This window comes from Esox lucius, chromosome 13 (assembly GCF_011004845.1).
Source record: "Esox lucius isolate fEsoLuc1 chromosome 13, fEsoLuc1.pri, whole genome shotgun sequence".
Lineage (NCBI taxonomy): Eukaryota > Metazoa > Chordata > Actinopteri > Esociformes > Esocidae > Esox > Esox lucius.
In genome coordinates, this window is record NC_047581.1 from 6,364,948 (window position 1) to 6,391,891 (window position 26,944).

At 44.2% G+C, this 26,944-nt stretch overlaps 1 protein-coding gene across 10 annotated transcripts in view; it reads left to right on the forward strand.

Moving 5' to 3' along the window:
• apba1a (amyloid beta (A4) precursor protein-binding, family A, member 1a) overlaps positions 1–26,944 on the forward strand; it is a 118,156-nt gene that overhangs the window by 26,624 nt on the left and 64,588 nt on the right. For 7 of the 10 annotated variants that reach the window (XM_020052662.3, XM_013136606.4, XM_013136609.4 and 4 more), the window contains one exon: positions 10,472–10,660. The gene's annotated coding sequence lies outside the window, so the exon portion shown is untranslated. Of the gene's footprint in view, positions 1–10,471; positions 10,661–10,894; positions 10,955–26,944 lie in introns of all 10 variants that reach the window. The other 3 variants (XM_013136607.4, XM_020052663.3, XM_020052661.3) reach the window with 2 other exon arrangements.

A 26,944-nucleotide genomic window follows, 5' to 3' on the forward strand; every position in this document is an offset into this window, starting at 1 on the left:
CATGAGGAGATATTGCACCAAGGAGTGAGAATTAGTAGAGGGAGGGTGACAGAGAAGAGGAGGAGGATGTGAGGGAGGGAGAATGAGTGAGAGAAGGAAATGGCAGGAGAAATTGGTGTCAGGAGGTATCAGGCCAGGGAGAAAGGAGAGGGGCAGGCGAAGGGGGTGAAGGGGTTCTGAAGCGGACAAGACAGTGCAGAGGAGGAGGTAGAAGAGAGAAGAGAAAGATACATTCTGACAAAAGAAAGAGAGCGACAGGGAGGTACGTCCATCTTGTCCTGGATTGGACCCTTTTGCCTGCAAAATAGCCTCAATTCTGGGGAGCCTACATTCTACAAATCACCTTAAATGTGCCACAGGATCATTGGTCCCTGCTGACGTGATTTCATTACCCAGTTCCTGCAGATTGGACGCTTGGTGCCAACAGCCTGTTTCATCTTATCCCAAAGACGCTCGATATGGATTGGTGTTGGAGGGCTGTGCGGGCCACTCAAGTATACTAAATCAGTATTTGTCAGAACCAGAGTTTTGCCACAATGCAGTTGTCCAGTTTCGTCAATTGCGTGCCCACTGTAACTGATTCTTTTTGTGGCTATCTGATATCAATTATTAAACACCTGGGGTCGGCTGCGTTAATGCGTGACAAAGACTGATGAGCTTATTTGTGCTTAGAGTTGGTGTGCTGCCCACCACAGTTCTAATGCGCCGTTATGTACGCGATTGTAGCCCGCCTGTTATTCTCGCCATACACCTTCGACCTCCCTCGTCTGCAAGCTTTTTTTGTTCCCAGGACTGCTACTGACTAGATTTTTTTCTAACCATAGACATACAAGAAACATGCTGGCTCTGCCTTTTTTGAGAGGCATACAGACCAGTATATCAGCACCTTGACTCCTCCATTTTCCCAAAACTTGATAGAGCTATCTGCACGTGTCTGAGTGTCTTGCAGACAGCTACAGCATAGGTGTGTCACATCCAGTGTAATACAATGGCAGCCATTTGCCTCTGTTGTAAAACGAGCAGAGCTGCGTTAGTCTCTGGACAAATGTGCCGGCCCTGTGTAGGAAAGTGCCCTGCTTGGGTGGCAGCCGCAGACTGAGGCGTGACGGAGGTTAGTGGCTGTCAGTCACGTCAGAGGGCTCTGCGGTGCCGAGGAGGTGCTGTGAGAATACAGATAGGGATGCAGCTTTAGTTTAACTGCCCTGCTGGTGCAGTGTGTGTGTGTGTGTGTGTGTGTGTGTGTGTGTGTGGCGGGGGGGGGGGGGGGGGGGGGGGGGGGCTATAGCCTGGGAGCTCTTTGGTCACACAACACACACACAGCTGTTGAGTATGCTACTTTCACTCCCTGACTTCAAAGCTGTTTATTCATCGTCTTCTCCACATCAGAGCTCAATAAAATGGAGGCGGAACAGTGCTGAGAGTGCACCAATATTTATCTCAATTCAGAGTGGAATTGAAACGGACAGAGAACAGTAAGTCATATTTTAGTGGAGATAATGATTACTATGTCTGGTGCTACATCTGTTTCCAACAGTTAAAAAAAACGTTTATGACACTATAAAGAGCAAACCAAATGTTACCATTACTACTCGTGGTAAGATACGTTTGCCCTCACAGGTCGTGCACCTTTGCTGTGAGGATGAAATGCCATGTTGTTGTCAAAAGGAATGTGATCGCCAGAGGAATGTTGTGCAGTGAAGCAAAAACATGAAAGGTCTTCCAACAACGCTAACAAACACGAGCGGACGTGTACACACGCATGAGTGTTTATTTCTTAGATAGTGTCCTTGGTAGCTGTCTAAAAAATTTTTCTGTGCTCTCTCTTTAAGCTTCTCTTCAGAGTTGATCTCCAACCCTGCTCTGACACTACCCAGAGTTCCTGTCAGACAGCAGAGGGTAAACCATTTCTGTCACACCACAGATGTGATCCCTGTTTGTCTGTGTGTGTGTGTGACAGTCTAATGTTCTATCTTCCAGCCTAGTCACCTTTCTCCAATTTTCTCAGAGCTAACCTGAGTTGACTTTAGAGATCCTAGCCATTTCTTATTTGTGTGTGTGTCTGTGTGAGGGACTATCGAATGTTATAGCTTCCAGCAAATGTCAAACTGCTCCAATGTTCACAGACCTGAGCTAAGCTGTCTTCAGAAACCTGGACCTCAATTTGTTATTGAAGTCTGTGCGCATGTCTTTGAGTGTAGGTGTGGGTTTTCGAGGGAGAATTCCTGTTGGGCAGCCATGTTCATACAGGTGCATGGCTGAGTATTCAAACTCTATCAATGGACACCTGTGAGAATCTCTCAGCGAGGCCGCTCTCTTTAGCTCACTGTCTCTCTCTCACACACACACATAATGCTATGGCATTATCCGTCTGTATGCTGCCATATTCCTACCATATACCTGTTCAAACCTAGTGGCTTTTTCGACACTGAACTGAATTTATATTCTGCTAGGAATGCAATTGAGCTGTTTTCACACGTTGAGACAAAGTTATTCTATGTGATACTACAGTGGCGTTTAATCATGTATCTTTCATCCTCCATGTAAATGGTTTTCTGTGCGTTATCTGGGTGCGCACGTGCGGCATGTGCAGAGAACAGCACCCGCATTGTTTGTCGCTTCCACAGACCTTGGCTTTTGTCGAGTGTACATTGATCAAGAGGACGGTTTGTGCAGTACTTCGGAAGACGATGGATAAAGGTTTCTGACATCCTGGTTGCATCTTGGTAGATAATCTAGTACGTTTAAAACATTTTCACCTCACAACCTTTCCTTAAGATGCCTGCGACTGCTTTTGAGATGGAGGTGTGGACACGTTAAAATGTTCAGCTGTGCCCTGTGTAAAAGGTCACTTCCTTCACCTCCCGCCCCAGAGGGAGTCATTACTGAGGAATCACCATAGCAACCCAGGAGCACGCCGTGACAACGCCATGACAACCCAGCAGTAGCTAGCCCTGCGTGTGGAGGTTCAGCAAGGCCAATTCATGACACTCCCACCCTGAACAACTTGTACAGGCAGATAAGAAATATTATGATTGGAGGTATAATTGGCTGATGTCTTTTGGATTAGTTAATATGACGTGGAGATATGGTATAATTGGTTAATATATTGCCGAAGTGTGATCTTATTGGCTGATATGATGTCGAAGTCTGATATCATTGTTTCTTAGGGTACGATTATTGTACAGGTCAAAATTAATAGGTGTGAAGTTGTTCAACAACAAAAGAAATGCGTGGGGCAAAACACAGTTGGTGTTGGCGTGGATTACTGACAACATGTACACCATACATATGTTACCAAATGTTAATTGAAAACATAAATGCATTTGCACAGTGAGCACTTGTCTCTCAAATACATTGTTACAGTGGTTGTTTAATTGACTAACTATGTTATGTAATATTAATCAATGCTCATGTGACATTGTATGCTCATGTGAATCAGTTTTATGATATAGAAATATTCAACCTGGTAGCTGTCTTGGTAATTTTGCTACTTTGTCTATTGTGGATTACACTGTGATTCATTTTAAACAGTCTTTGAAACACTATCGCTGTCTTTCAAACGCTCGCCCAGAGAGACAGAGAGAATGTGACTGAAACAATTGTGTGAAAAGGGAGATATTAGGGACAGAAGCGAAAGACACAAGTAGAGAAATATATCTAGACCTTTTTTCCCCCTTCTCTGAACGTCCCCCCTCCCCCATTCAGTGATGTACCTACGATCCTGTCTTGTTGCTGCAACTACAAATAGAGTGGAGAGAGTCTGCATCATGGAATGGGGGAGGGAATGTGTTCCACCTAGGCACATGCACCAGGCCATTCTGCTTTCCCCCACACTGCACATCCACCCAGGAAGTTGGTCAAGTCAGGGCGAACAATTACAAATTGGCTCAACTGACGACCTTAGTTTGCTTTTGAGTGACCAGACAAGGAAATCCATGTTGACGATTCCAAGAACCACCTCGGGGACTTGGCCAATGTGCAATGCCCATGGAGCTCCAAGCGAAACATCAGCAAGCAGGACAGTCAAGACTCCCACTTGTATAATCTAGTCAGGCTTCACTGGTTATTTAGCTCAGACCCTTTTTATGGCAGGCAGATTCAGCTTAGCCTTTCCCCTGTCTTTCTTCTTACTCCCAATGAGAGGAAATGGTTGTGTCATTTTCCGGATTGTGTATACACACAAAGACCATTAGTGTCCAAATAACTGTTTTATTTTTGGTTTTCTGTTTAGCATTATCCTGACACATTATGCCAACAGTACATCGGACAAGAGCAGGAGATATGAGTGAGACAACAGGATAGTCCGTTGGTTAGAGTGTCTGACCAGTAAACGGAAAGTAAAACCAGATTCATGTACCTCATTATCAGAAATGACACATTTTTTATTTGGTTGAACTACAGGATGCTAGCTTTTACCAGCTTTGCTCTAACATGTTCACAGACAGACACAGCAGAGCTAGCCACATAAGGCGTTCAATTCTATGCTTGAGCTGTTTACTCAGTAGGTAAGAGCCAGACAAGGCTCTGGAGACATTATGAAGACATGCTAACTCTGGTTCTCAAACCTCTCCTCAGGGACCTGCAGCTGTTCCATGCTGACAAGTAACCCAAAAGATACTTGTCAGCTAATTATCAAGCCCTTGACTAGGTGAATCAGGTGAGGTAGTTCAAGGCTACAACAAAATGGTGAAACTTCTCTGCATCCTTGAGAGGTTTGAAAACCACAGAATAACAGTTATACATCATGGCCAGATTACCTCAACACACATTCACTTACTGACAAGCCAGGACTTATTTCCTCATCTCTGCAGAGGGAGCCATCAGACATTTAGCCCAGAGGGACTTAAGGAGATGACTCTTTGGAAGTTTGTGCACATGCATATAGAAGAACACACAGATAGGCACAAACACACATATCCCAGGGGTGAAACTATGATAGCTGGTGAGTAGAGGACTGAAGAAGTAATGGTGTAGATGGAGAAAAAATGTAGTTTTTCCCCTCTGAGACATTTAAGTGTCCCTGTCAGTTATGAGTAAAATGGGTTAGTCTGCTCTCTGTGTGTGTGTGTGTCAGGAGTTAATACTGGGTTAGCCTGCTGTGTATGTCAATAGTTAGCACAGGGTTAGCCTGCCCTGACCCTCCGGCATACTTCCATACTTGTTGTCTAGTGAGATGGGGCCTGAACCATCCTGTCTGCAGTACGATCACAATCCTCAGTATTCCCCAAACTAAAGGCATGCAAGAATATAACACAGGATAACCAGAACAAATATGTGAAATATTTAAAATATCACAAAAAGTGTGATAGCAGTGCAAGAGCATGACTAGTCCACAAGGCTGTGCTGGTCACGTTTGAGTTCATGGAGATTCTCATTCTTTGATTGAGGTCTGTATGCTTTGCTCAGTTATTGTGTCCCCTTCCTTGTTTATCTGAGTATAGTGAACATATCCTTCCACTGCATATTGCAATGCCTCAGTCTGGAAGATATTACGGAGGTTTTACTCCAAAAAGAATCACTTACAGTGACCGGTATTACATACCTGTCAAGTTTTGGATTTGAAAATAAGGGAAATTTTCCGGCACCTACTGCGAGCAGTCCCACCACCCCAACCAAGCTCCAGTATCCCTTACATTTTCAGACAGGTGTACAAGAAAGCTAAAATCACCACTTGATGCAGAATGCTGAAAACATTTATAATTTATAACATTGCTTGTCTTTACATTTTATTTTCATTTCATATTGCTTTTCTTTTACAGTTTTCGTTTCATTTCACATGACTTTTCTTTACTCTTTTAGTGAGTTATTGTACAAATTTGTTGCAGACTTTGCATTCTTTAAGACTGTTTTGGAAGGAGTGTATTTGTGGGCTGGGCCAGAGTGGTTAATTTTACATGAGAGTAGAGCGCAAACAGTTCTGTTGTCTAACATCATCCTATTCTCTGTAACAATCTTTCATACCATGCTAAACACAGTTTCTGCATTGCTATGTGCCTCTAGCCCGCGCTTGTGCTTGGCGGATTTCTGGTGCTGACATATATCATTCCTTCCCCCGTGTGAGATGCTAAAGTCGCAGTTACAAAACTTACAAAACGCGTGACTGTCCCCAACCCTGCTCCTCTTCAGAAAAGTAAATTCGCTGTCCAATTGATCGCTACGGAAGAGGATTAGTGCCAAGCAATAATAAAAAAAATAAAACCATCTCGAGATTAAACTTGTTACATTTTAAGAAAAAAGTCGAAATACAATCTTGAGAATAAACTCATTAAATATCGAGAATAAAGTTTATTAATCCGTTTTATGGTATCCTGGGAAACGCGCGTAGGTGAAGCCAGCGATAACCTTGCATTTGTCCACTGGTTGTCAATTCATGTTGGACAAAAGCGAGTACATCGCGCACATTTGGACAGATTTTTTTCTTCTAAAAAGACCTAGCCGCTTGCCAATTCTCTTTAAAGTTCGTATGCTAATTATAATTATGTCATAATTAGCTAAAGTTGATAGTATTTATTTGTTACTGAAAGTCTATAATATAGCTTGACTAATTGATCCAACTCTGCCATGTCCTATATCAGTAGGCTATGCAATGCACACTGATCGAATGCGTTATTCTCTACATTTAATTTTGACTTTTATTCTCGATATTTAATGAGTTTATTCTCAAGATTGTATTTCGACGAGTTTTTCTCGAAACACAATGACTTTTATTCTCGATATTTAATGAGTTTATTATCGCATTATAATGACTTTAATGTTTTTTATTATTGCTTGGCACTAATCCTCTTCCGTACGTCTCTGTCGTAGCGTCCATCATCCGTCTCTGTTTTTTTTTCTTTTTTTTCCCGCGTTATCACTTGTCACCTGACCTCACACACTAACCTCGCGACAGCTGCCACCATAGACTGTATAAATAATGGACGACGCCCTTTCGCTCTTTTCCATTGGTGAAAAATGAAGCCACCAGTGTCCTGATACGACGCTGACATCTTGGACTTGCGTCTGCGCAGATAGCGATCTTGGGACCAGTTCTGCGCAGTAGTTATGCGCAGTAGCGAGAAGGAAGTAAAGCCGTAAAGCCGCGAAATCAATGGCCCCACCCCTGTGCCGCGCCCTCACTCTCCCTCGCAGAATGCGCATACCGTAATCAATCGCAAGTCCAAGTACAGTACAACCTTTGCTTGTTAAACCTAGACGATATGTTATAGCCTAACTTACATCATGTTTAACCTTAATTTAGAATAGGCCTAATACAAAAATAATTGGTAACTTCTAGCTAACGATCACCTGCTAGCTATTAACGAGGCTTGTTGTCTTTTAGCTAACGTTAGCTAGCCCATTACATTTATTTACTAATTAAATAGCTTATAAATTTAACTTACCGAAAAAAATTCAAAGATCGATTGGAAATGCCAGATCGGTTAGCACAATGTACTGCAGAACAACCCATTATGTCCGTGTGAAATTATATCAATTTTAGAAATTTAGAGATTAAATGTAAAGTTCTAATCTCCTCAGTCCTCCGAAGATTCAGTGGCTCCTCGGCTCAGATAGCTGTCAATCACAGCTGTGAATCACGACGTCACACCACCGTTTTTAGAGCATTAAATAACTAACTAAAAACAAACTTATTTTAAAAACAAACTCTTGAATTTACATTAGCGTGATACAAACTACAGTAAATGACAGAAACCAGCTTCGGAAAAAATATATTTGAAGGGTAATTTAATTGTTTAGTTGGTCTCGCGTCCCATTGAATAACATGGGGAGGGCGGGGTTTATGACCTATACTGGGACCACTCACTAGGGGGCGATCGAGACGTTTTGGCTTCACTTTTCAGGGCTTGTGCGGCACGCTTGGCTGCCACCTACAGTCCCTGTAGTAGGCTAGTGACAGAGCTCAGATTGGGAATGTTTTTTTTTTTACTCCGCCCGGGCCCGGGGTATTATTATTTTTTAATAACGCTAAAATACGGGAGATTTACGGGAAAATACTAAGACGGAAGGACGGCGGGAAAGAAGGGTAAAATACGGGATACTTGACAGGTATGGTATTATACTACTTTTCCCAAGGCCGTAGCCATGGAGACAACATTGGGGGGATGAAATCTGGCAGGGGGTCTACGGGTCCCCGATAAAAAGACTCTTAACCATCAATATTTGCACAATCTGATATCGGTGTGTTGGTGTTATTCCTACAACATCATAATTAATGTTGCTCCAGGACCATCATTTTAACTGACCTGTAGTTAGTTGGTTACCCCAGTCCAAAGACAGAATATACCTCCACCCCCCACCCTTTGACCTTACCCTAACCTCAGTGAAACCTGTAACTAAACCTAACCTAAGAGACACCTGTCCCTAAACCTAACCTCAGATGTGCCAACATTATGTATGATGTTGTAGGAACAACACCAACATGGCCATATCAGATCAGTCATCAATATTTGCTCCTTTTCTCACTCACCTCCATGTCACCTGCTGTCCCTGCCTTGCCTGCATCCTCATGCTTCCTCTCTCCCTCTCTCTCTATACTCTGAACGCACCAGAGTGAACATGATATAAATATTATCAGTAAACAAGAGGTGTTTCTTGCTATGATGGTCAGGAATCGATTACTAACCATTTCTGATCTGAACTGCTCTCAACTTTTCTGAGGCTGCCCAAAAAACGGACGAATGTCAATCACTGCCACCCTTCCTCTTGCTCATAATGACACTCACAGAGAATGAAAGCTGACTGTAATAAAACTCCTTGCACTTTAATCAAACAAACACTACAAATGCTATTTATATGTACAGCTATACAGTATACTATACATATATGCAATAAATGAAAGCTAATTCTGTCTACATAAATTACACATGCAGCGCAACATAAATTATTATGACACTTTACTTAGACTTCACATGGGCTCTCTGACAAATATAATAAAATCAAATAAAGACATTAACATTTGTTGAAAATGCCTATGAGCATCGTTGTTGGTAGCTGGGTGAATGTGTGGCTAATTCGCTTTCCAGGTGACTTAGTTATGATAGCTAACATTTGTGATGCTTGATTTATTAGCACTTCGCCAATCGGCCCATTTATTTCCACTTACAATTACTGACCCTTCAGCAAAATATTATTTATTTCTACAATTACAGTTCCAGCACAAATGACGTATTGACGATGTCGTTAAAACTATCACATTCAGCAGTGATATAGCCTACGTAACACTTATAGCGATTACATTCTAGTTTTCCACTTTTTAATACACGTGAAAGTAATGAAATAGAGAGACAGTGCAGTGTTTGACATTGATTGTACCTACTGTACCTACCTACAACTACCCAAAGTAATTTGTTTGAAAACACTGTAATGGCAATTGTATCATATTTTATTGAATCAAATATTATACATGAGTTTCTGAGACCTCTACATCATCAAGCAATCATCTGTGAAAAAGTTTGCTGGTGGAAACGGTTTTAAAAATGTAAACTCGTGTTAGCCGCACCCATGTATTAACTGTGGTTGAAAAAAAAATAATATCTGCGTATAAGCCACAGTTTATGAGCGGGAAATTAGGGTACCAGGGAACAATGGATATCCAGAATGGACTTATTAAGATCATGACAGGGACCGGGGCATTCATTGATACCACATGATGCATGCAACATGACCAGTAACCCCAAAACTTCACCCTCTATCTCTTCATTCAATTTAGAGAGGGGGTAACGCACATATACTACGGTCTGATTTGGTGATTGTGCATCTGAGCTAGTGAATATACCTGATACTTTAGATTATGCTTTATGTGATGCCGTGATCACTAGAAAATTATTTCATGATCTCGACCAAACAGCTTTTGGAACATCATGATAACTAAAAATCTATCTCATTACCTACATTTTTTAATTCATGTTCTGTCTGGACTTGATCTGTAGGTAACAGATGCCATCTTTGAAACAATGCACAATGTGCAATGTTGTGCTTTGCTCTGTCTGAACTCATCAAATCAACGGTACATTATTAAAGCATAGACTATAGGCTCAGAGAAAATCTAGGTTACAGCTTTCTATATCATGTCAACATTGCTGTGACAAATTAGCCAAAGAGTGTGTCTGTGTGAGAGCTCATGTTCCAAGTCACGCTGTTTCATCTGTAACATAGCCACTGAAGTCGCATCATAAAGCCCAAAATTTGAACCAGAACGCCGATTTTTCTGGGCCTTTCTGCTGCAGCTCTGTCCAGATTACTTCACATCAGATTACTAGCAGACACACTGGAGCTCCTCTGTTCTGTCTCTTCTTCTCTCACCCTGCCAATGCAATATATATTCTTCTCTCACCCTGCCAATAAGCATGTTTAAACAATGTGTGTGTGTGTGTGAGGAGGGCACTGTTACTCATTTATTTAAAACAATTCTCTTGCATTGCCTGTGTGTTAATATCCTGATCTACATCTTATGGTTTTCATCTGTGTGTTGTAGGGTGAAGCCGGGATGTTCTAAGACAGCTGTATATTCCTTTTTCTGTCCAAGGATCAGGTCACCCGACGCTGAAGTGAAGTCTCACAGACCCTGAGAGAACAGAACCACTGGGTCCAACTCCAGCAGCCTGACCTTAGCTTCGAGGAGCCCTCTGACCAGCCTCTGAACCTACATAGATGTTTCAAGGAAGTGAGTGTCTGTCTGCTTCCACCCCCATGAAAATGCTTCCTGTCCTTTCTTCCGTCCTTTCTTCCTTATCTATCTACCAATGTGACTGTTCTAGAAGGAAATAGATGTTCTATAACAGGTTTCTCTGTATGGATATAAACAATCTTCTGCATGAACTACAACATGTTTGTACTTTTTAATAGTAATGGTTGAATTTGTCTTACTTTTATTTATTTTGTCCTTCCAATCATGCAGTTTTCTAGGATTTCTGACAGTGACAAACAAGGATAATGTAGGCATTATTTCTTTTGTCAGGTAATTTTATTAGCCTTGTTAAAGACACCATATGTGCGTGTGTCTGTGTGAGAGTGTACTGGTGTGTTTGTGTGTGTTACTAGCCAGCTGGCCATTGTGCTACATTTGTTCATGAGTTCTCTTACGCTTCATTAGCCTGACTGAAGCAGGGACTCTGTACGCTTTATTAGCCTGGCTGAAGCATGGACTCCATACGCTTGATTAGCCTGGCTGAAGTAGAGACTCCATACGCTTCATTAGCCTGGCTGAAGAAGAGACTCTGTACGCTTCATTAGCCTGGCTGAAGAAGAGACTCTGTACGCTTCATTAGCCTGGCTGAAGCAGAGACTCTGTACGCTTCATTAGCCTGGCTGAAGCAGAGACTCTGTACGCTTCATTAGCCTGGCTGAAGTAGAGACTCCGTACGCTTTATTAGCCTGGCTGAAGCAGGGACTTCGTACGCTTTATTTGCCTGGCTGAAGAAGAGACTCCGTACGCTTCATTAGCCTGGCTGAAGTAGAGACTCTGTACGTTTCATTAGCCTGGCTGAAGTAGAGACTCCGTATGCATGATTAGCCTGGCTGAAGCAGGAACTCCGGTGGTCCACCACCTTTCTCTTCCTATTTCACCTTCTCCATCCCTCTCTCTTTACCTCTCCACCTCCTCAAATCCCCTCTGTCTTTCACCACCCTCTCTGTCTCTAACCCTATCTTTACCTCCCTCATTTTCACTCTCCCATCCTCTCTCTCTCTCTCTCTCTCTCTCTCTATCTCTCTGTGCCAGGTGTGTTGGCTGTTACATCGACAGTGGTTTTAGGTATAGAGGATCAGTGTTATTGAACCGTTAAATGACTGGCCAACAGATCAAATGAACTTCTACACTTGATAGACTCAGGCACACACACACACACACACACACACACAAACTACTACTGTAGTAGTCAGTGTACTTAGACCTAACTCCTAATTCTCAACCCAACCCTGAATACTAACTTGTACCACAAATGTTTTACCTTAAATCTAACCTGTAACCTATGATTTGTAATACATGAACATAAAATGTGAACAAAAATACAGGTTTTACAGGTATATGGTTAGCGGTAATTCTTAATTCAGAATGATTGGAGGAGTCTATTCCAGTTGCTTGAATGCACAGACAGCAAAGACTGCGCAAAAGCTGTCATCAAGGCAAAAGGTGGCTACTTTGAAAAATCAACAATATGACATTTATTATGATCTCTTTAACACTTTTCAGAAATAATACATGATTCCATATGTGTTATTTCATAGTTTTGATGTTATTATTCTACAATGTGGAACAAAATAATTTAAAAAAATCCTTGAATGAGTAGGTGTGTCCAAATCTTTGACTGGCACTGTGTGTATATAAAGGAAAGGAACTGCTTCTTCCCTAAATAGTTCTTGCATAGTTTGGAGTTGGGCTTTGGGTCATTGTCCTGCTGTAGGAAGAAATTGGCTCCAATCCAGTGCCGTCCACAGGGTATGACATGGTGTTGCAAAATGGAGTGATAGCCTTCCTTCTTCAAGATCCCATTTAACCCCCTTTATCACAACCAAAGCACCCTCAGACTACCACACTGCCTCCACCAGTCTTGACAGATGGCATCAAAGCACTACACCAGCATATTTTCATTTGGTTTGTGTCTCATGAATGTTGTTCTTTGTGAGCCGAACACCTCAAGCATAGATCTGTCTGTCTATAACTCCTTTTTCCTGTCTTCCTCTGTCAATTGTCCGTGTTTTTTTTGCCCATCTTTATCTTTTCTTTTTATTTGCAACCCTGCCTAGAAGGCCAGCAATCCTTGTGTTTTTTCTGTTTCTATTTAGTCAGTTCAGTCGTCTCGTCAACTGCCACTGAAAAATAGGTATTTAACTAATATTTTCATCACTATTTTTGTTGGCGACATTAACACTGATGTTGCTTTGGGCTGCTATGATCTTTTATGTAACCTACTTCACAGGCTTCCTTTACCTGGCATTCAAAACTCAGGGTCTCTCAACGAGTGGAGTTTTCTCGTCCTCAAATTCTGCTTTTAATTATTTTTTATCTAGGCCTAGCTTATTTTGTGCAGTGCCTTGCGGTGGCTGCGGGGGTTTCCCAGCTGCCAGTGGACACCACCTTCTAAGGTAGCGTGCTCAACATTTTTGATAGAGCCCCCTCCAAAAGGTTTGCAAGTGTGGAAATGTAATGAAAACTAAGATAAGTCTAGCATGTTTTCTTTTCTCTTGAAATGTGAACAAGAACAGGGTGGTCTTGATCCTAGCATTCCCACTTCTTAATACATGCAACCCCTGATCTTATCTGACCTGCAAAGAAGAAGCATACAGGAAACAGGGCATTTGTGTGCAAGGCTTTCTTAAGAGATGAATTGTTGATTGTGGAAAGAAATAAGGATTGGGTGTTGGTGAAATATTGATTGTTAATCTCTCTTGCCTCCACAGGCTACAGCAGTGAATTTGTTTTTGCAATGCATGCTGGGAATCACCCTGGGAGGAGAAGGCTGAGGTTCTGAGTAACTTGAGCTTTCTAGAAAGTAACAAACTATAAAAGTTAAATGCATGCCTAGCTGAAGTCTCTAGAGTTATATACAGCTTTCATTCTTTTCATCTTTACTAAAACAGTGCCACATTTTACTTTCATAAGAGTTGTGGCTGTGATTTTGTGTGTGTGAAACAAAAAAAATATGGTGGAAGACAAATGCATCCAAGACTTAATATAAGTCAAGTACCTTTTAATGTAAATATGTTACACTGACATACCATTTCCAATAGGATTAATAAAAATAGCTGCTACAACAGCATAATCAAACAAAATATGTCACCAGAAACGCTATATCTGTTCAAAGCTAGTGCATGTTTCTGTTCAAACACTGATTTTCTGGCCTAGCTTTCAAGGACTTGGTGTTCCAGAGGGAGAATGTTGAGGCAGAAGCTAGATCCATAGCACTGCGCAGTTTGGGATAAACAGCCATCGGTTGGGTCCCAGAACTGGAGAGGAGACTTGATGGCAAATCTGCATTTTGAGGAACAGCATACAGGAGTTCACATTCTGATTCACTTTGTATACCCATTGCTCTTAGGTGAATCCAGCCTAAATTTCAGTACACTTCAAGATTAGGAGTTGCAGGTTCCAAGTTAGGGAAACTAAAAGAATTCTCTCACTTCCAAAACTCACCGAATAGGGAAAGCCAGATCCTTCCCCTCTGATCCTTTCCTCCAATAGGTTCTGGAAAAGAGTCAAGGTTGGAAGAACACTCAGCTGATATCCCCTCATACCCGACTAGACTCTGTGAACTGGACTGTTGCCCAAAGGAGAGATGGATACATTATACTTTTTATCTAAATAATATATCTTACCAGTCCAAATGTTTTGGACACTTACTCATTCAAATGTATTTCTTAAATTTGACTATTTATACATTTTACTATTTATTATTTTTTACAATAATACATTGTACAATTATATATTTTACAATGTATTTTTGTAATAGCCTAATTGATCAATAACTTTCATATATCCAGTAACTCTGAAGGTATATTGAAGTGAAATTGTTATTTTTGTCTCTATATTCCAGTACACTTGAAATGATACAATAAAGATTGAATTGCAGCATGTCAGCTTTTGTTGGACGAAATTTGATCTTCAGGTCATATGTTCAATGGAGTTCAGGTATGATGCTCCCATCACCATGATTTACCTTAATGTTGGCATTTGCTGACCTGAAAGTTTGATTTTTCCTGGCCTTGCCACAAGTAACATATCTTTCTTGTCTAAATTTGTTTGTGGGGTAATGGCTAAAATGCAATACTTTTGGAGGGCTCTTCCCAACAAAATGCTTCACTTACTTTACAACATCCAAAGGAAAGAATAGCCCAGAGCATTTTGTACTGATGCCAAAATCCTTCCAACTGCCATTGAACCAATCATATGATCTCTGTTAGCTCTTTGACTTCCCTTCAGGATGTATTGGTTGTGTTGTTTAGCTAAGAGTCAAATACGTATCTTGCTCCATTTGAACACACACACCCGCACGTGCATACACATACACCATCTTGGGAAAGGTTGAGTTTCAGTTGTTTACTTGAGAACAGTGAGATATGGATGTGTGCCCTGTGGGTACCCCTGTATCTTCTGCAGACCGAACTGATCCAGCACTCTTAGAAGTACAGAACACAGATCCATACTATCCCCAGAGGTGTTTTATACTGCGTGAGAACAGCTGAATGAAAAACCCTTAAGGAAGATCAACAGAACTTTCAATAATGGCTCTCACCAATGCTGAAATAATTAGTAGAGACTAGCTGAAGTAAGACCTTTTTTTACAAGCAGTAAAATAAACATTCAGTCAAGCTGAGGAAACCTGAGGGAAACCCTTTTCCTGTTTCAACCTCAACATGTTGGCATTCTTCTCCATCTGAGATTTGGGTCTTTGCTTTGCCTTACTGGCTAATCCGTTAGCAAGGAGGTTTAAGCAACAAAGACAACCATGGAAATAACAGGATTTTTTATTATCGCGTATCATTCATTTAATATATATTTTTTTGTAATGGAAATAAGACTTCCATTCCCATACGTTTAAAATAGGCTGTATTCATTTTTGGCTTGTGTGCATCCACTCTTTGGAATTGATCATCAATCAGAGAAAATATGCCCCAGACCAAAAATCTATGTTTATATTTATGTATTGGCTGGTTGCTTTAAAGATTTCCAGAATTCCTATCTGTTCTATTAAGTACCCACACTATTGGAATGAAACCTCTCCATTTTGTTTATTATAATATGTATAGTTTTGGAAGAATGTTGTTTACTTACTATTTCATTAATGTTTTCTCTGTGTTCCTAGGAATGTAATTACGTCCTATATGCACTCTGTGCATTTTGTACGCGTATATGCGTGTGTGTGTGGGGTTGTTTATGGATTGGGATGATCAATGGTCTGTATATCAGTAATCGATGCAGACTGCACATTCTTGTGTGCAGCTTAAATGTGGGTTTATGTAGAAAAGGAACAGGATATCTACATGAGTGCATCATGGTTGAGTGAATGTTATTGCTCTGTGTGTGCAAATGTGTGTGTAATGTGTATACTGTGTGTGTCCCAGATACATACATAGTTGTGGTCGATAATCAGCGGCCTGTGATGTTTCATTCTGACTGACTGGTGAACGTTACCTATTGAGTACAGAACAGCAGAAACAAGGAAATACACACAATAGTCTGTGTTGCTGCAAGCCCAAACAGTCACCAGTTACTGTCTGATACATGGAACAGTTATGGTATGCTAAAAAACTAAACCTGGTGGAATAGCATACAACTAATTAGGTCAATTGGCAGCAGGTGTGCACCATGATTGGGTATAAAAAGATCATTCCAGAGAGGATGGGTCAGTCAGAAGTGAAGATGGGGAGGGGTTCACCACTCTGTGAAAGACTGCATGGGCAAATAGTGTAACTTAAGAGAAATGTTTCTCAACATAAAACTGCAAAGAGTTTGGGAATCTAATTATCTATGGTACATAATATAGTTAAAAGATTCAGAGAATCCAGAGAAAAACCCCTTCACAACATCCAGCCAAGTGAAGAACACTCTCCAGGATGTAGGCATATCATTATCCAAGTCAACCATAAAAAGAAGACTTCACAAGAGGAAATACAGAGAGTTCACCACAAGGTGCAAACCATTAGCCTCAAGAATAGATAAGGGCCAGATTAGACTTCTAAAAACCCTAAAAAAGCCAGCCCAGTTCTGAGGACAGCATTCTTTAGACAGATGAAACTAAGATCAACCTGCACCAGAATGATGGAAGAAAAAAAGTATGGAGAAGGTTGGAACGGCTCATGATCCAAAGTATACCACATAATCTGTAAAACACGGTGGAGGCAGTATGATGGCATGGGCATGCATGGCTTCCAATGGCACTGGGTCACTTGTGTTTATTGATGATGTGACAGAAAACAGAAACAGATGGATGAATTCTGTGTATAGGGATATATTATCTGCTCAGATTCAGCCAAATTCAGCGAAGTTGATTATACGGCTCTTCACTTTACAGATGGACAATGACCTAAAACATTCTGCGAATGCAACCCAGGAGTTTATTAAGGCAAAGCAGTGGAATATTCAGCAATGGCCGAGTCAATCACCTGATCTCAACCCGATTGAGCATTCATTTAACTTGCTGAAGACAAAACTTAAGGCAGAAAGACCCACGAAGAAACAACAACTGAAGACAGCTGCAGTAAAGGCCTGGCAAAGCATCACAAAGGAGGAAACCCAGCGTTTGGTGATGTCCACGCGTTCCCGACATAAAGCAGTCAATGCCTGCAAAGGATTCTCAAAGTTTTAAAAAGGAACATTTTATTTATGATTGTGTTAATTTGTTCAATTTCATTTCAACTTCTGAAATAGGGGGATTGTGTATAAAAATTGTTGCAATTCCTAAATATTTCATACAGTATTTTTGTTCAGCCCCTAGAATTAAAGCAGAAAGTCTGCACTTCAATTGTTTCTTTTCCAATCCATTGTGATGGTGTACAGAGACAAAATTATAAAAATGGTGTCAGTGTCCAAATATTTCCAGACCTAACTGTATAAACAAGGTCCAGAAATGCTGCCACCTTCTGTTGGTACAAACATATTTGAGATGGACTTTGGAAAAGTGAAATTCTGTTCTGTGGTCTCACAAATCAAGATGTGAAAGGTTTGGACAGACCCATTCACTAGATACATCAACGTACCCTTACAGCGGCATGCTTTGGGACTCTTTGCCTTAAGCAATACATATCTATTTGTTTATTTTCCCTTCCCATTCAGAGTATTTTCACATTGTCACACAACAGTGTACATACCTAATAATATAATATTTGAAATGTCTTTATCGTTTGCAAGTTTTCTGTGAAATGTATGCTTAGAATTTCTGAGTTTTACTTTCACTTTTGCTGTTTTCTTTCTTCTATTTACCTGCTTTGGCAATGTGGAGGAGTGTTTCCCATACCAATGAATACCCTTTGAATTGAAAGAGAGAGATAAAGTGAGAAAGGGTGACAGAGAGAGAATGCAAGAGAAAGGAGAGTGACAGAAAGAGACGGAGACATGGGGAGAAAATCGAAGAGGGAGAGAGAACTGTGTGTGTGTGTGATCCTTACGTAATGCCCTGGGATTGTGTCAGTCTGTCTCTGTCCGTCATTTGATGCCCCCCCCCCCCACACACACACACACACACAAACACACACACAAATCCTCCAGCACTAATCTTATTGGAGGAAGGATTCAATCAAAGTTGTGTCCCTATCAATGTGGGCGCAGCTGGATAGCCAGTTCACTAGAAAGCCCCAAGGCAACGTGTGTGTATGTGTGTGTGTAGTGGGGGGGGGGTTTGTGTGCATATTTGTTAAGTTCTGTGTTGGGTGGTGGTGCTACAAGGACCACTATGACAGCACATTACAGTGGGCAAATTCAGCTATAGGAGTGGCAGAACTTCTGTTTTGTATTAAGTATAGTGTATGTTACAAGTGGGATAATAGTTTTATGGGCACAAATGGCAAATTCTAAATGGAATTTTAGATGTGCAATTGAGGCTAATTGAAGGAGTAGCCTTCAATTAGCAACCGGGACCAGGATGCAGAGATAGCAACCGGGATGCAGAGATAGCAGCAATGAGGTCCCCGAGGTAGACGTGCGTATGTGACAACTGTAGAAATCCAAGCATGATGGCAATTCTAGATGTGCAAAGAAGCAAACTGAATGTACAAAGTGCATGTGCAACTGAAATGCAGGGATCAGGGTACTGAGGTTCCTGAGGTAACAACTGAAAACTTCCATTATCAGACTTTGCAAGGCAGTGTCAGAGTAGCGCAAAGGGAGTAGAGCACCAAGGTCCCTGAGAGGCGGGGGGGGGGGGGGGGTTGGTTAGTGATGGGTCATAGGGTTCACAGAGTTTTCTGGGTCACAGAATTCAGCAGGGTTACAGTGGATGGAAAGAAACTATTCCTGAGCCTGCTGGTGTGGGACCGAAGAGACATGCACCGCCTGCCTGATGGTAGGAGGGCAAACAATTTGTGGCCTGGACGTGAAGGGTCCCTGATGATGCTGCATGCCCTGCGCAGACACTGCTTGCACTGGAGTTCTATGATGGCAGGAAGCTGGGCACCAGTTATGTGCTGGGTGGTTTTCATTACCCATTGCAGGGCCATTCCAATTGGCTAATGAGCAACCGCTAAACCACACTGTGGCGCAGTCAGTCAGAATGCTCTCGATTGTGCAGCAGTAAAAGTTCACAAATTAATCTTGGAGGACAGGCGGTCTTTCTTCAGCCTCCTCAAAATGTACCGGCACTGCTGTGCCTTTTTGGACCAAGGGCTGAGGTGTTGAGGGTCCAGGAGAGGTCCTCAGAGATGTGGACACCCAGGAATTTGAAGTTGGACACCTGCTCCACCTCAGTGCCATTGATGAGAACTGGGACGTGACTGCAGCCTTTCCACTTCCTGTAATCCACAATGACCTCCTTGGTTTTCTTTGCATTGAGGGCCAGGTTGTCAGCGCACCATGCCGCCAGGCGCTTGGCCTCCTCCCCATAGGCTAACTCGTCATTGTCACTGATCAGGCCTACCATCGTGGTGTCATCTGTGAACTTGACAATGGTGTTAGAACTGTGTACAAGCACACAGTCGTGGGTGAAGAGGGAGTACAGGAGAGGGCTTCAGCACCCAGCCTTGTGGAACACCAGTGTTTCAGGATCAGGGTGGAGAGGGTGAAGTTGTCTAACCTGACAGAATGGGGTCTGTTGATTAGGAAGTCAAAAGTACAGTGGCAGGAGAGAGGGGCTGATCACCAGGTCATGGAGTTTGTTGACCAGCCTAGACGGGATGACTGTGTTGAATGCTGAGCTGAAGTCTATGAATAGCATTCTTACATAGGTATTGGTTTTGTCCAGGGGGGTCAGGGCAGATTGTAAAGCCGTGGAGATGGTGTCACCTGTAGACCTTTTTGACCGGAAGGCAAACTGATAGGGATCCAGTATTGGGGGAGGCAGGTAGGCCAGAACTAGTTTTTCGAAGCACTTCATGATTGTGGAGGTGAGTGCGACAGTCATTCAGGCAAGATGCAGTCGATTGCTTTGGCACTGGCACAATGGTTGCTGTCTTGAAGCACACTGGGACAACTGCCTGGGCCAGTGACAGGTTGAAAATGTAACGACCTCGGCCAGCTGCCCAGCACATGTCCTGAGCACATGCCCGGGGACGCCATCAGGACCGGCAGCCTTGCGTGCATTCACTCTGCTCAGTGCAGACGACACTTCGACGGTGGACAGTCTGAGGGGGGGACGTCTTGGGGGAGTTCAGCTTTATTGGCTGGATCTTTGTTGTCCCTGTTGAAGCGTACGTAGAATCTGTTTAACTCGTCAGTGAGGGAGACGTCGCTGGCTGTGGGGGTAGGATTTGTTGGCTGGTAATCTGTCATGGTTAGGATGCCCTGCCACATGCATCTGTGTTCAGAGTTGTTGTTGAAATGCTCCTCAGTCCGCAATTTGTGGTCATTTTTTATGCCCTTTTCAGGTTGGCCCTGGATGACCTGTAGGCCTCCGCATCGCTGGATCTGAAAGCAGCGTTGCGTACCTTTAGCAGTTGTCGGACCTCTCTGTTCATCCACGGTTTCTGGTTGGGGAAGGTCTTTATTAGTTTATGGGTGGTGACATTTTTGGTGTAGATGTTGATGTAATCCAGAATGGAGGAAGCATATGTTTCAATATCTGTATGGGAGTCAAGGGTGGCGTGAGTGGCAAATAAACTACAGTCTGTGTGTTGAAACTGGTGCTGTAGAAGTGAGTCTGAACCTTCTGGCCACACTTTGACTGTCCTCACTGATGGTTTCATACGTTTAATGAGGGGTAAGTACTTGGGAAGTAGGAACAGTGAAAGATGCTCAGACTGTCAAAGGTGGGGGAGGGGAATGGCTTTGTAAGCCTCCGGAAAGTTTGTGTTCACGTGATCTAGTGTTTTTGTCTCCTCTGGTGGGGCAGGAGACATTATGGAAAAAGCAGTTTCCAGATCTACAATCACAACACCATCCGGGTGTTTCCGTATGCTGTTTGCTAATGGCAGCCTGCAGTTCTCATGCTACTGACCAGGATTAGGTTTTATAGACTCTGGACACAAACCAAATGCATTTACTAATTATTACAACTTGTACTCTAAAATGTTCACTCGGCACCAGCCAGAAGAGGACTGGTCACCCCTCCAAGCCTGGTTCCTCTCTAGGTTTCTTCCAAAATTTCGGCACTCTTAGGGAGTTTTTCTTAGCCACTGTGCATCAACCCTGTCATTGCTTGCTCTTTGAGGTTTCAGGCTGGGTGTTTTGTAAAAGCACTTTGTGAAAACTGCTGATGTATAAATGGCTTTATAAATCCATTTGATTGATTGATTGATGTTGGAGAGTTATAGTGGGAAAAAACAGATTACTTGCAGATTACCAATTTTGTTATTAATGCAGATTTTTGCAATAATTTTTCAGCAGCATAGTAAGTCTGTAGTGCTTTTACCCCATGCAAAAATACTGACATTTTGCCCCAGTAAGTAGTGGTGAGGGTCATGAAATATTGTGTGGATTGAAAGCGGGTGGAATAAGAAGCAGGAGTAGACAAATCTCTTTTATTATTTGTACCTGGAAAAATATTGTAATATTTCCTTTGCAAGGACACATCTCTCTGTAACTCAGACAAGAGAGATTGGTGTATGCTCTTAACTTTATCGACAGGCTCAGTTGCTCCACTGTAACGATTGCGGTGTAGTGTTGCGGAGCAAGGACCAGGGGCAGGCAGGAGTAGTCGGTGTAGCTCTTTTAATTAGAAGAAAACAAACACCGAACACAAAACACAACGAAAGAAAAGGGCTGACTAACGCAGCCAACCGAAAGCAGGCAACGGTACAAGTACTTACATATAACGGCAACAAACACGACAATGATCCACAATGTGGGGAGCAGAGGGGAAACATTTAAAACACATACAAACGATATCAATTGGGACCTGGTGTGAAAGATTGAGACGTTACAAAACAAGTCCGGGATGTGTTCGTGAGTGATGGGAAACTGAAGATGTATGCACGGTGGCGCTGCTGCTCACCGTACCATGACATCCACAGTCTGAGAGACTAGAGTGAAGAGTCGAGGTTGGGGACACACACAAATGGATTCAGATTAAAGTTCAGACCCTAGTAGTGTATTTTTCAAATGATCTGTTAGTTTAGAAGCTTTGATCTGTTAGTTTAGTTTTTTTCTCCACGTGTAGATTTGGCCACAAATGTGTCTAAACCATTATTGGTTATGATTTAAATGAGTGGTGTTAATGAGTAGTGTGTGTTGTGCATGGCCAAACGGTGCAGGCTGCCCATGTGTTTATCTCTTTAACCTATAGTTTTCCAGTCTGATTAAGTTAGACCCTAGTAACGGGCATAAATATAAGATTCTTGAATTCCAGAACCAGCTTAATCTGTGTATGGGATCCGAGCCCAAGTGTCTATAGATGATCAGGTATGTTTGTTGGCCAGCCACTGACCAACACAGAATGAAACCATGGGCAGATTGAACGACTGGCCTTGCATATCTGGAATTCATCCTTATTAGCTTGGTGGGATGATGTCATGTCCTTCCTCAGCCTAGCCCTGGCTTACTAGAATTAGATTTGTATAAATCCAACTGCCTCTCCTTGAACTGCCACCTTAACGTGGTGGAGGGGTTTGAGTACCGAGTGACCCTAGGAGCTATGTTGTCTGGGCTATATGCCCCTGGTAAGGGTCTCCCAAGGCAAACAGGTCCTAGGCGAGGGTCAGACTAAGAGCGTGGTTCAAAAACCCTTAATGAAGAAGAAAATTGTGTGTCCTGTGACGTCGCCCTTGGCATGGCGCAGCCGGGGCCCCACCCTGAGCCAGGCCCGGGGGTTGGGGCTCGTTCGCGAGCGCCTGGTGGCCGGCCCGGCCCTTTCCCCATGGGGCCCGGCCGGGCCATGCCCGAACGAGCGACATGGGCCGCCCTCCCGTGGGCTCACCACCCACAGGAGGACCATAAGGGGCCGTGCAGAGAGGATCGGCGGCAGTCGAAGGCGGGGGCCTAGACAACCCGATTCCCCCGGCACGGAAAACTAGCTCTAGGGACGTGGAATGTCACCTCGCTGGCGGGGGAAGGAGCCTGAGATGGTGCGTGAGGTTGAGAGGTTCCGACGAGAGGTAGTCGGGATCACCTCTACGCACCGGCTTGGGCTCTGGGAACCACACTTCCTTGATAGAGGATGGACTCTTCACCACTCTGGAGTTGCCCATGGTGAGAGGCGGCGGGCTGGTGTGGGTTTGCTTATAGCTCCCCAGCTCTGCCGCCATGTGTTGGAGTTTACCCCGGTGAACGGAGGGTCGTTCCCTGCGCCTACGGGTCGGGGAATGGTCTCTCACTGTTGTTTGTGCCTACGGGCCGAACGGCTAGTGCAGAGTACCCGACCTTCTTGGAGTCTCTTGGAGGGGTGCTGGAAAGTGCTCCGACTGGGACTCTATCGTTCTACTGGGGACTTCAACGCCCACGTGGGCAACGACAGTGATACCTGGAGGGGGCGTGATTGGGAGGAACGGCCCCCCTGATCTGAACCCGAGCGGTGTTCAGTTATTGGACTTCTGTGCCAGTCACAGTTTGTCCATAACGAACACCATGTTCAAGCATAAGGGTGTCCATCAGTGCACGTGGCACCAGGACACCCTAGGGCCGCAGGTCGATGATCGACTTGTGTTGTCGTTTCATCTGACCTGCGGCCATATGTCTTGGACACTCGGGTGAAGAGAGGGGCGGAGCTGTCAACTGAATCACCACCTGGTTGTGAGTTGGATCCGATGGCGGGGGAGGAAGCTGGACAGTACTCGGCAGGCCCAAGCGTACTGTAAGGGTCTGCTGGGAACGTCTGGCCCGAGTCCTCCTGTCAGAGAGATCTTTAACTCCCACCTCCGGCAGAGCTTTGACTGGATCCCGAGGGAGGTTGGAGATATTGAGTCCGAGTGGACCATGTTCTCCACCGCCATTGTTGAAGCGGCCGCTCGGAGCTGTGGCCGTTAAGGTCTCCGGTGCCTGTCGAGGCGGCAATCCCCGAACCCGGTGGTGGACACCGGAAGTAAGGGATGCTGTCAAGCTGAAGAAGGAGTCCTATCAGGCCTGGTTGGCTTGTGGGACTCCAGAGGCAGCTGACGGGTACCGACAGGCCAAGCGGACTGCAGCCCGGGTGGTTGTGGAGGCAAAAACTCGGGCCTGGGGAGGAGTTCGGTGAGGCCATGGAGAAGGACTATCGGCTGGCCTCGAAGGAGATTCTGGCAAACCATCCGGCGCCTCAGGAGAGGGAAACAGTGCCCTAACAACGCTGTTTACAGTAGAGGTGGGGCAGCTGTTGACCTCAACTGAGGATGTCGTCGGGCGTGGAAAGGAATACTTCGAGGATCTCCTCAATCCCGCCGTCACGTCTTCCATTGAGGAAGCAGAGGATGAGGGCTCAGAGGTGGACTCGTCCATCACCCGGGAGCTGAAGTCACCGAGGTGGTTAAGAAACTCCCCGGTGGCAAGGCACCGGGGTGGATGAGATCCGCCCTGAGTACCTCAAGTCTCTGGATGTTGTGGGGCTGTCTTGGCTGACACGCCTTGTGCAACATCGCGTGGCAGTCGGGGACAGTGCCTCTGGGATGGCAGACCGGGGTGGTGGTCCCTCTTTATAAGAAGGGGGACCGGAGGGTGTGTTCCAACTATAGGGGGATCACACTTCTCAGCCTCCCCGGGAAAGTCTATGCCAGGGTTCTGGAGAGGAGAATACGGCCGATAGTAGAACCTCGGATTCAGGAGGAACAGTGTGGTTTTCGTCCAGGCCGTGGAACACTGGACCAGCTCTATACCCTCTACAGGGTGATGGAGGGTTCATGGGAGTTTGCCCAACCAGTCCACAGGTGTTTTGTGGATTTGGAGAAGGCATTCGACTGTGTCCCTCGCGGCATCCTGTGGAGAGTGCTTCGGGAATATTGGGTCCTGGGTCCTTTGCTAAGGGCTGTCAGGTCCCTGTACGACCGAAGCAGGAGCTTGGTCCGCATTGCCGGCAGTAAGTCAGACTTGTTCCCTGTGCATGTTGGACTCCGGCAGGGCTGCCCTTTGTCACCGGTTCTGTTCGTAATTTTTATGGACAGAATTTCTAGGTGCAGCCAGGGGCCAGAGGGTGTCAGGTTTGGGGACCACACGATTTCGTCTCTGCTCTTTGCGGATGATGTTGTCGTGTTGGCCCCTTCAAGCCAGGACCTTCAGCATGCACTTGGACGGTTTGCAGCCGAGTGTGAAGCGGTGGGGATGAAAATCAGTACCTCCAAATCCGAGGCCATGGTCCTCAGTCGGAAAAGGGTGGCTTGCCCACTTCAGGTTGGTGGAGAGTGCCTGCCTCAAGTGGAGGAGTTTAAGTATCTAGGGGTCCTGTTCACGAGTGAGGGAAGGATGGAACGGGAGATTGACAGACGGATCGGTGCAGCTTCTGCAGTAATGCGGTCGATGTATCGGTCTGTCGTGGTGAAGAAAGAGCTGAGCCGCAAGGCGAAGCTCTCGATTTACCGGTCAATCTACGTTCCTACTCTCACCTATGGTCATGAGCTTTGGGTCATGACCGAAAGGACAAGATCCCGGATACAGGCGGCCGAAATGAGCTTTCTCCGCAGGGTGGCTGGGCGATCCCTTAGAGATAGGGTGAGAAGCTCGGTCACCCGGGAGGAGCTCAGAGTAGAGCCGCTGCTCCTCCACATCGAGAGGGGTCAGCTGAGGTGGCTTGGGCATCTGTTTCGGATGCCTCCGGAATGCCTTCCTGGGAAGGTGTTCCGGTCCCGTCCCACCGGGAAGAGACCCCGGGGAAGACCTAGGACACGCTGGAGGGACTATGTCTCCCGGCTGGCCTGGGAACGCCTCGGTGTCCCCCCGGAAGAGCTGGAGGAAGTGTCTGGGGAGAGGGAAGTCTGGGCATCCCTGCTTAGACTGCTGCCCCCGCGACCCGGCCCCGGATAAGCGGAAGATGATGCAAAAATAAATCCAACTGTGTTTTAGTACAGTATGAAATAGTCCCTCTCTCACACCAATGCAACTTTGAAGACAAACCTGGAAAGCATGCGTTATTCTCCCTCATAGCCTAACCAGAACATGGAGATAGAACCCTGCCTTTCCACTGCATTTCACGAGTTTGAGCCACAAAGCCTTTAAACGCATTCAATTATTATTCACTATTCTATGGAGATGCTGTCATGAACAGCTGTCTTCAATACGTTGGCCTATAAACCCGCTTCAAACATGGAAAAACATCCCACTTTACATTCTACCAGACACTTTTAGCCAAAGTAAGTGCAAGGACATTTTTCCCAGGAGCAGTGTAGTGTGAAGTACCTTGCCCAGGGACACAACAACAACTGGCCCAGTCAGGAATTTGACCCTGGAACCTTCCAACTACAACCCTGACTCCTTGACCACTGAGCTATTGACACCTGCTGGGTTGGTTGTATGATATGGCACAGAATGTTTCTCTGAATCAAATTGGAACTAGCTACGTAATCAATTATACTGCTACTGGGATTCATCCCAAATTGAGAGTCTCTTCTAATATATCTCTCCAGAAATTTTTCAATGTTTTGAGTTTGAGTTTTTTTGTATCAATTAAAGTGAGCAAATAGCAGAAGCCGTTTTTTCCTGGTTTTGATAATGTTACATCAAGAGATTATGTATTCAAATTGGATACTTTCAAACAGATTTTAATACTCAGTTGTTGCTAGATACAGCCTTGACTGCTTTGGATTTGCAACCCGACTCTCTTGCTTTCTCTTTTTCTGTCTCTTTGTGACTGCAGTAGCTCAGCTATTCAACACAGCTCCAGTATAACTATATACTGTCTCTTTTTACAGAGCAGTTTGACCACTGGGGCACCACCTCTATAGATCTCTGAAGTAGGGGAAGGACAGA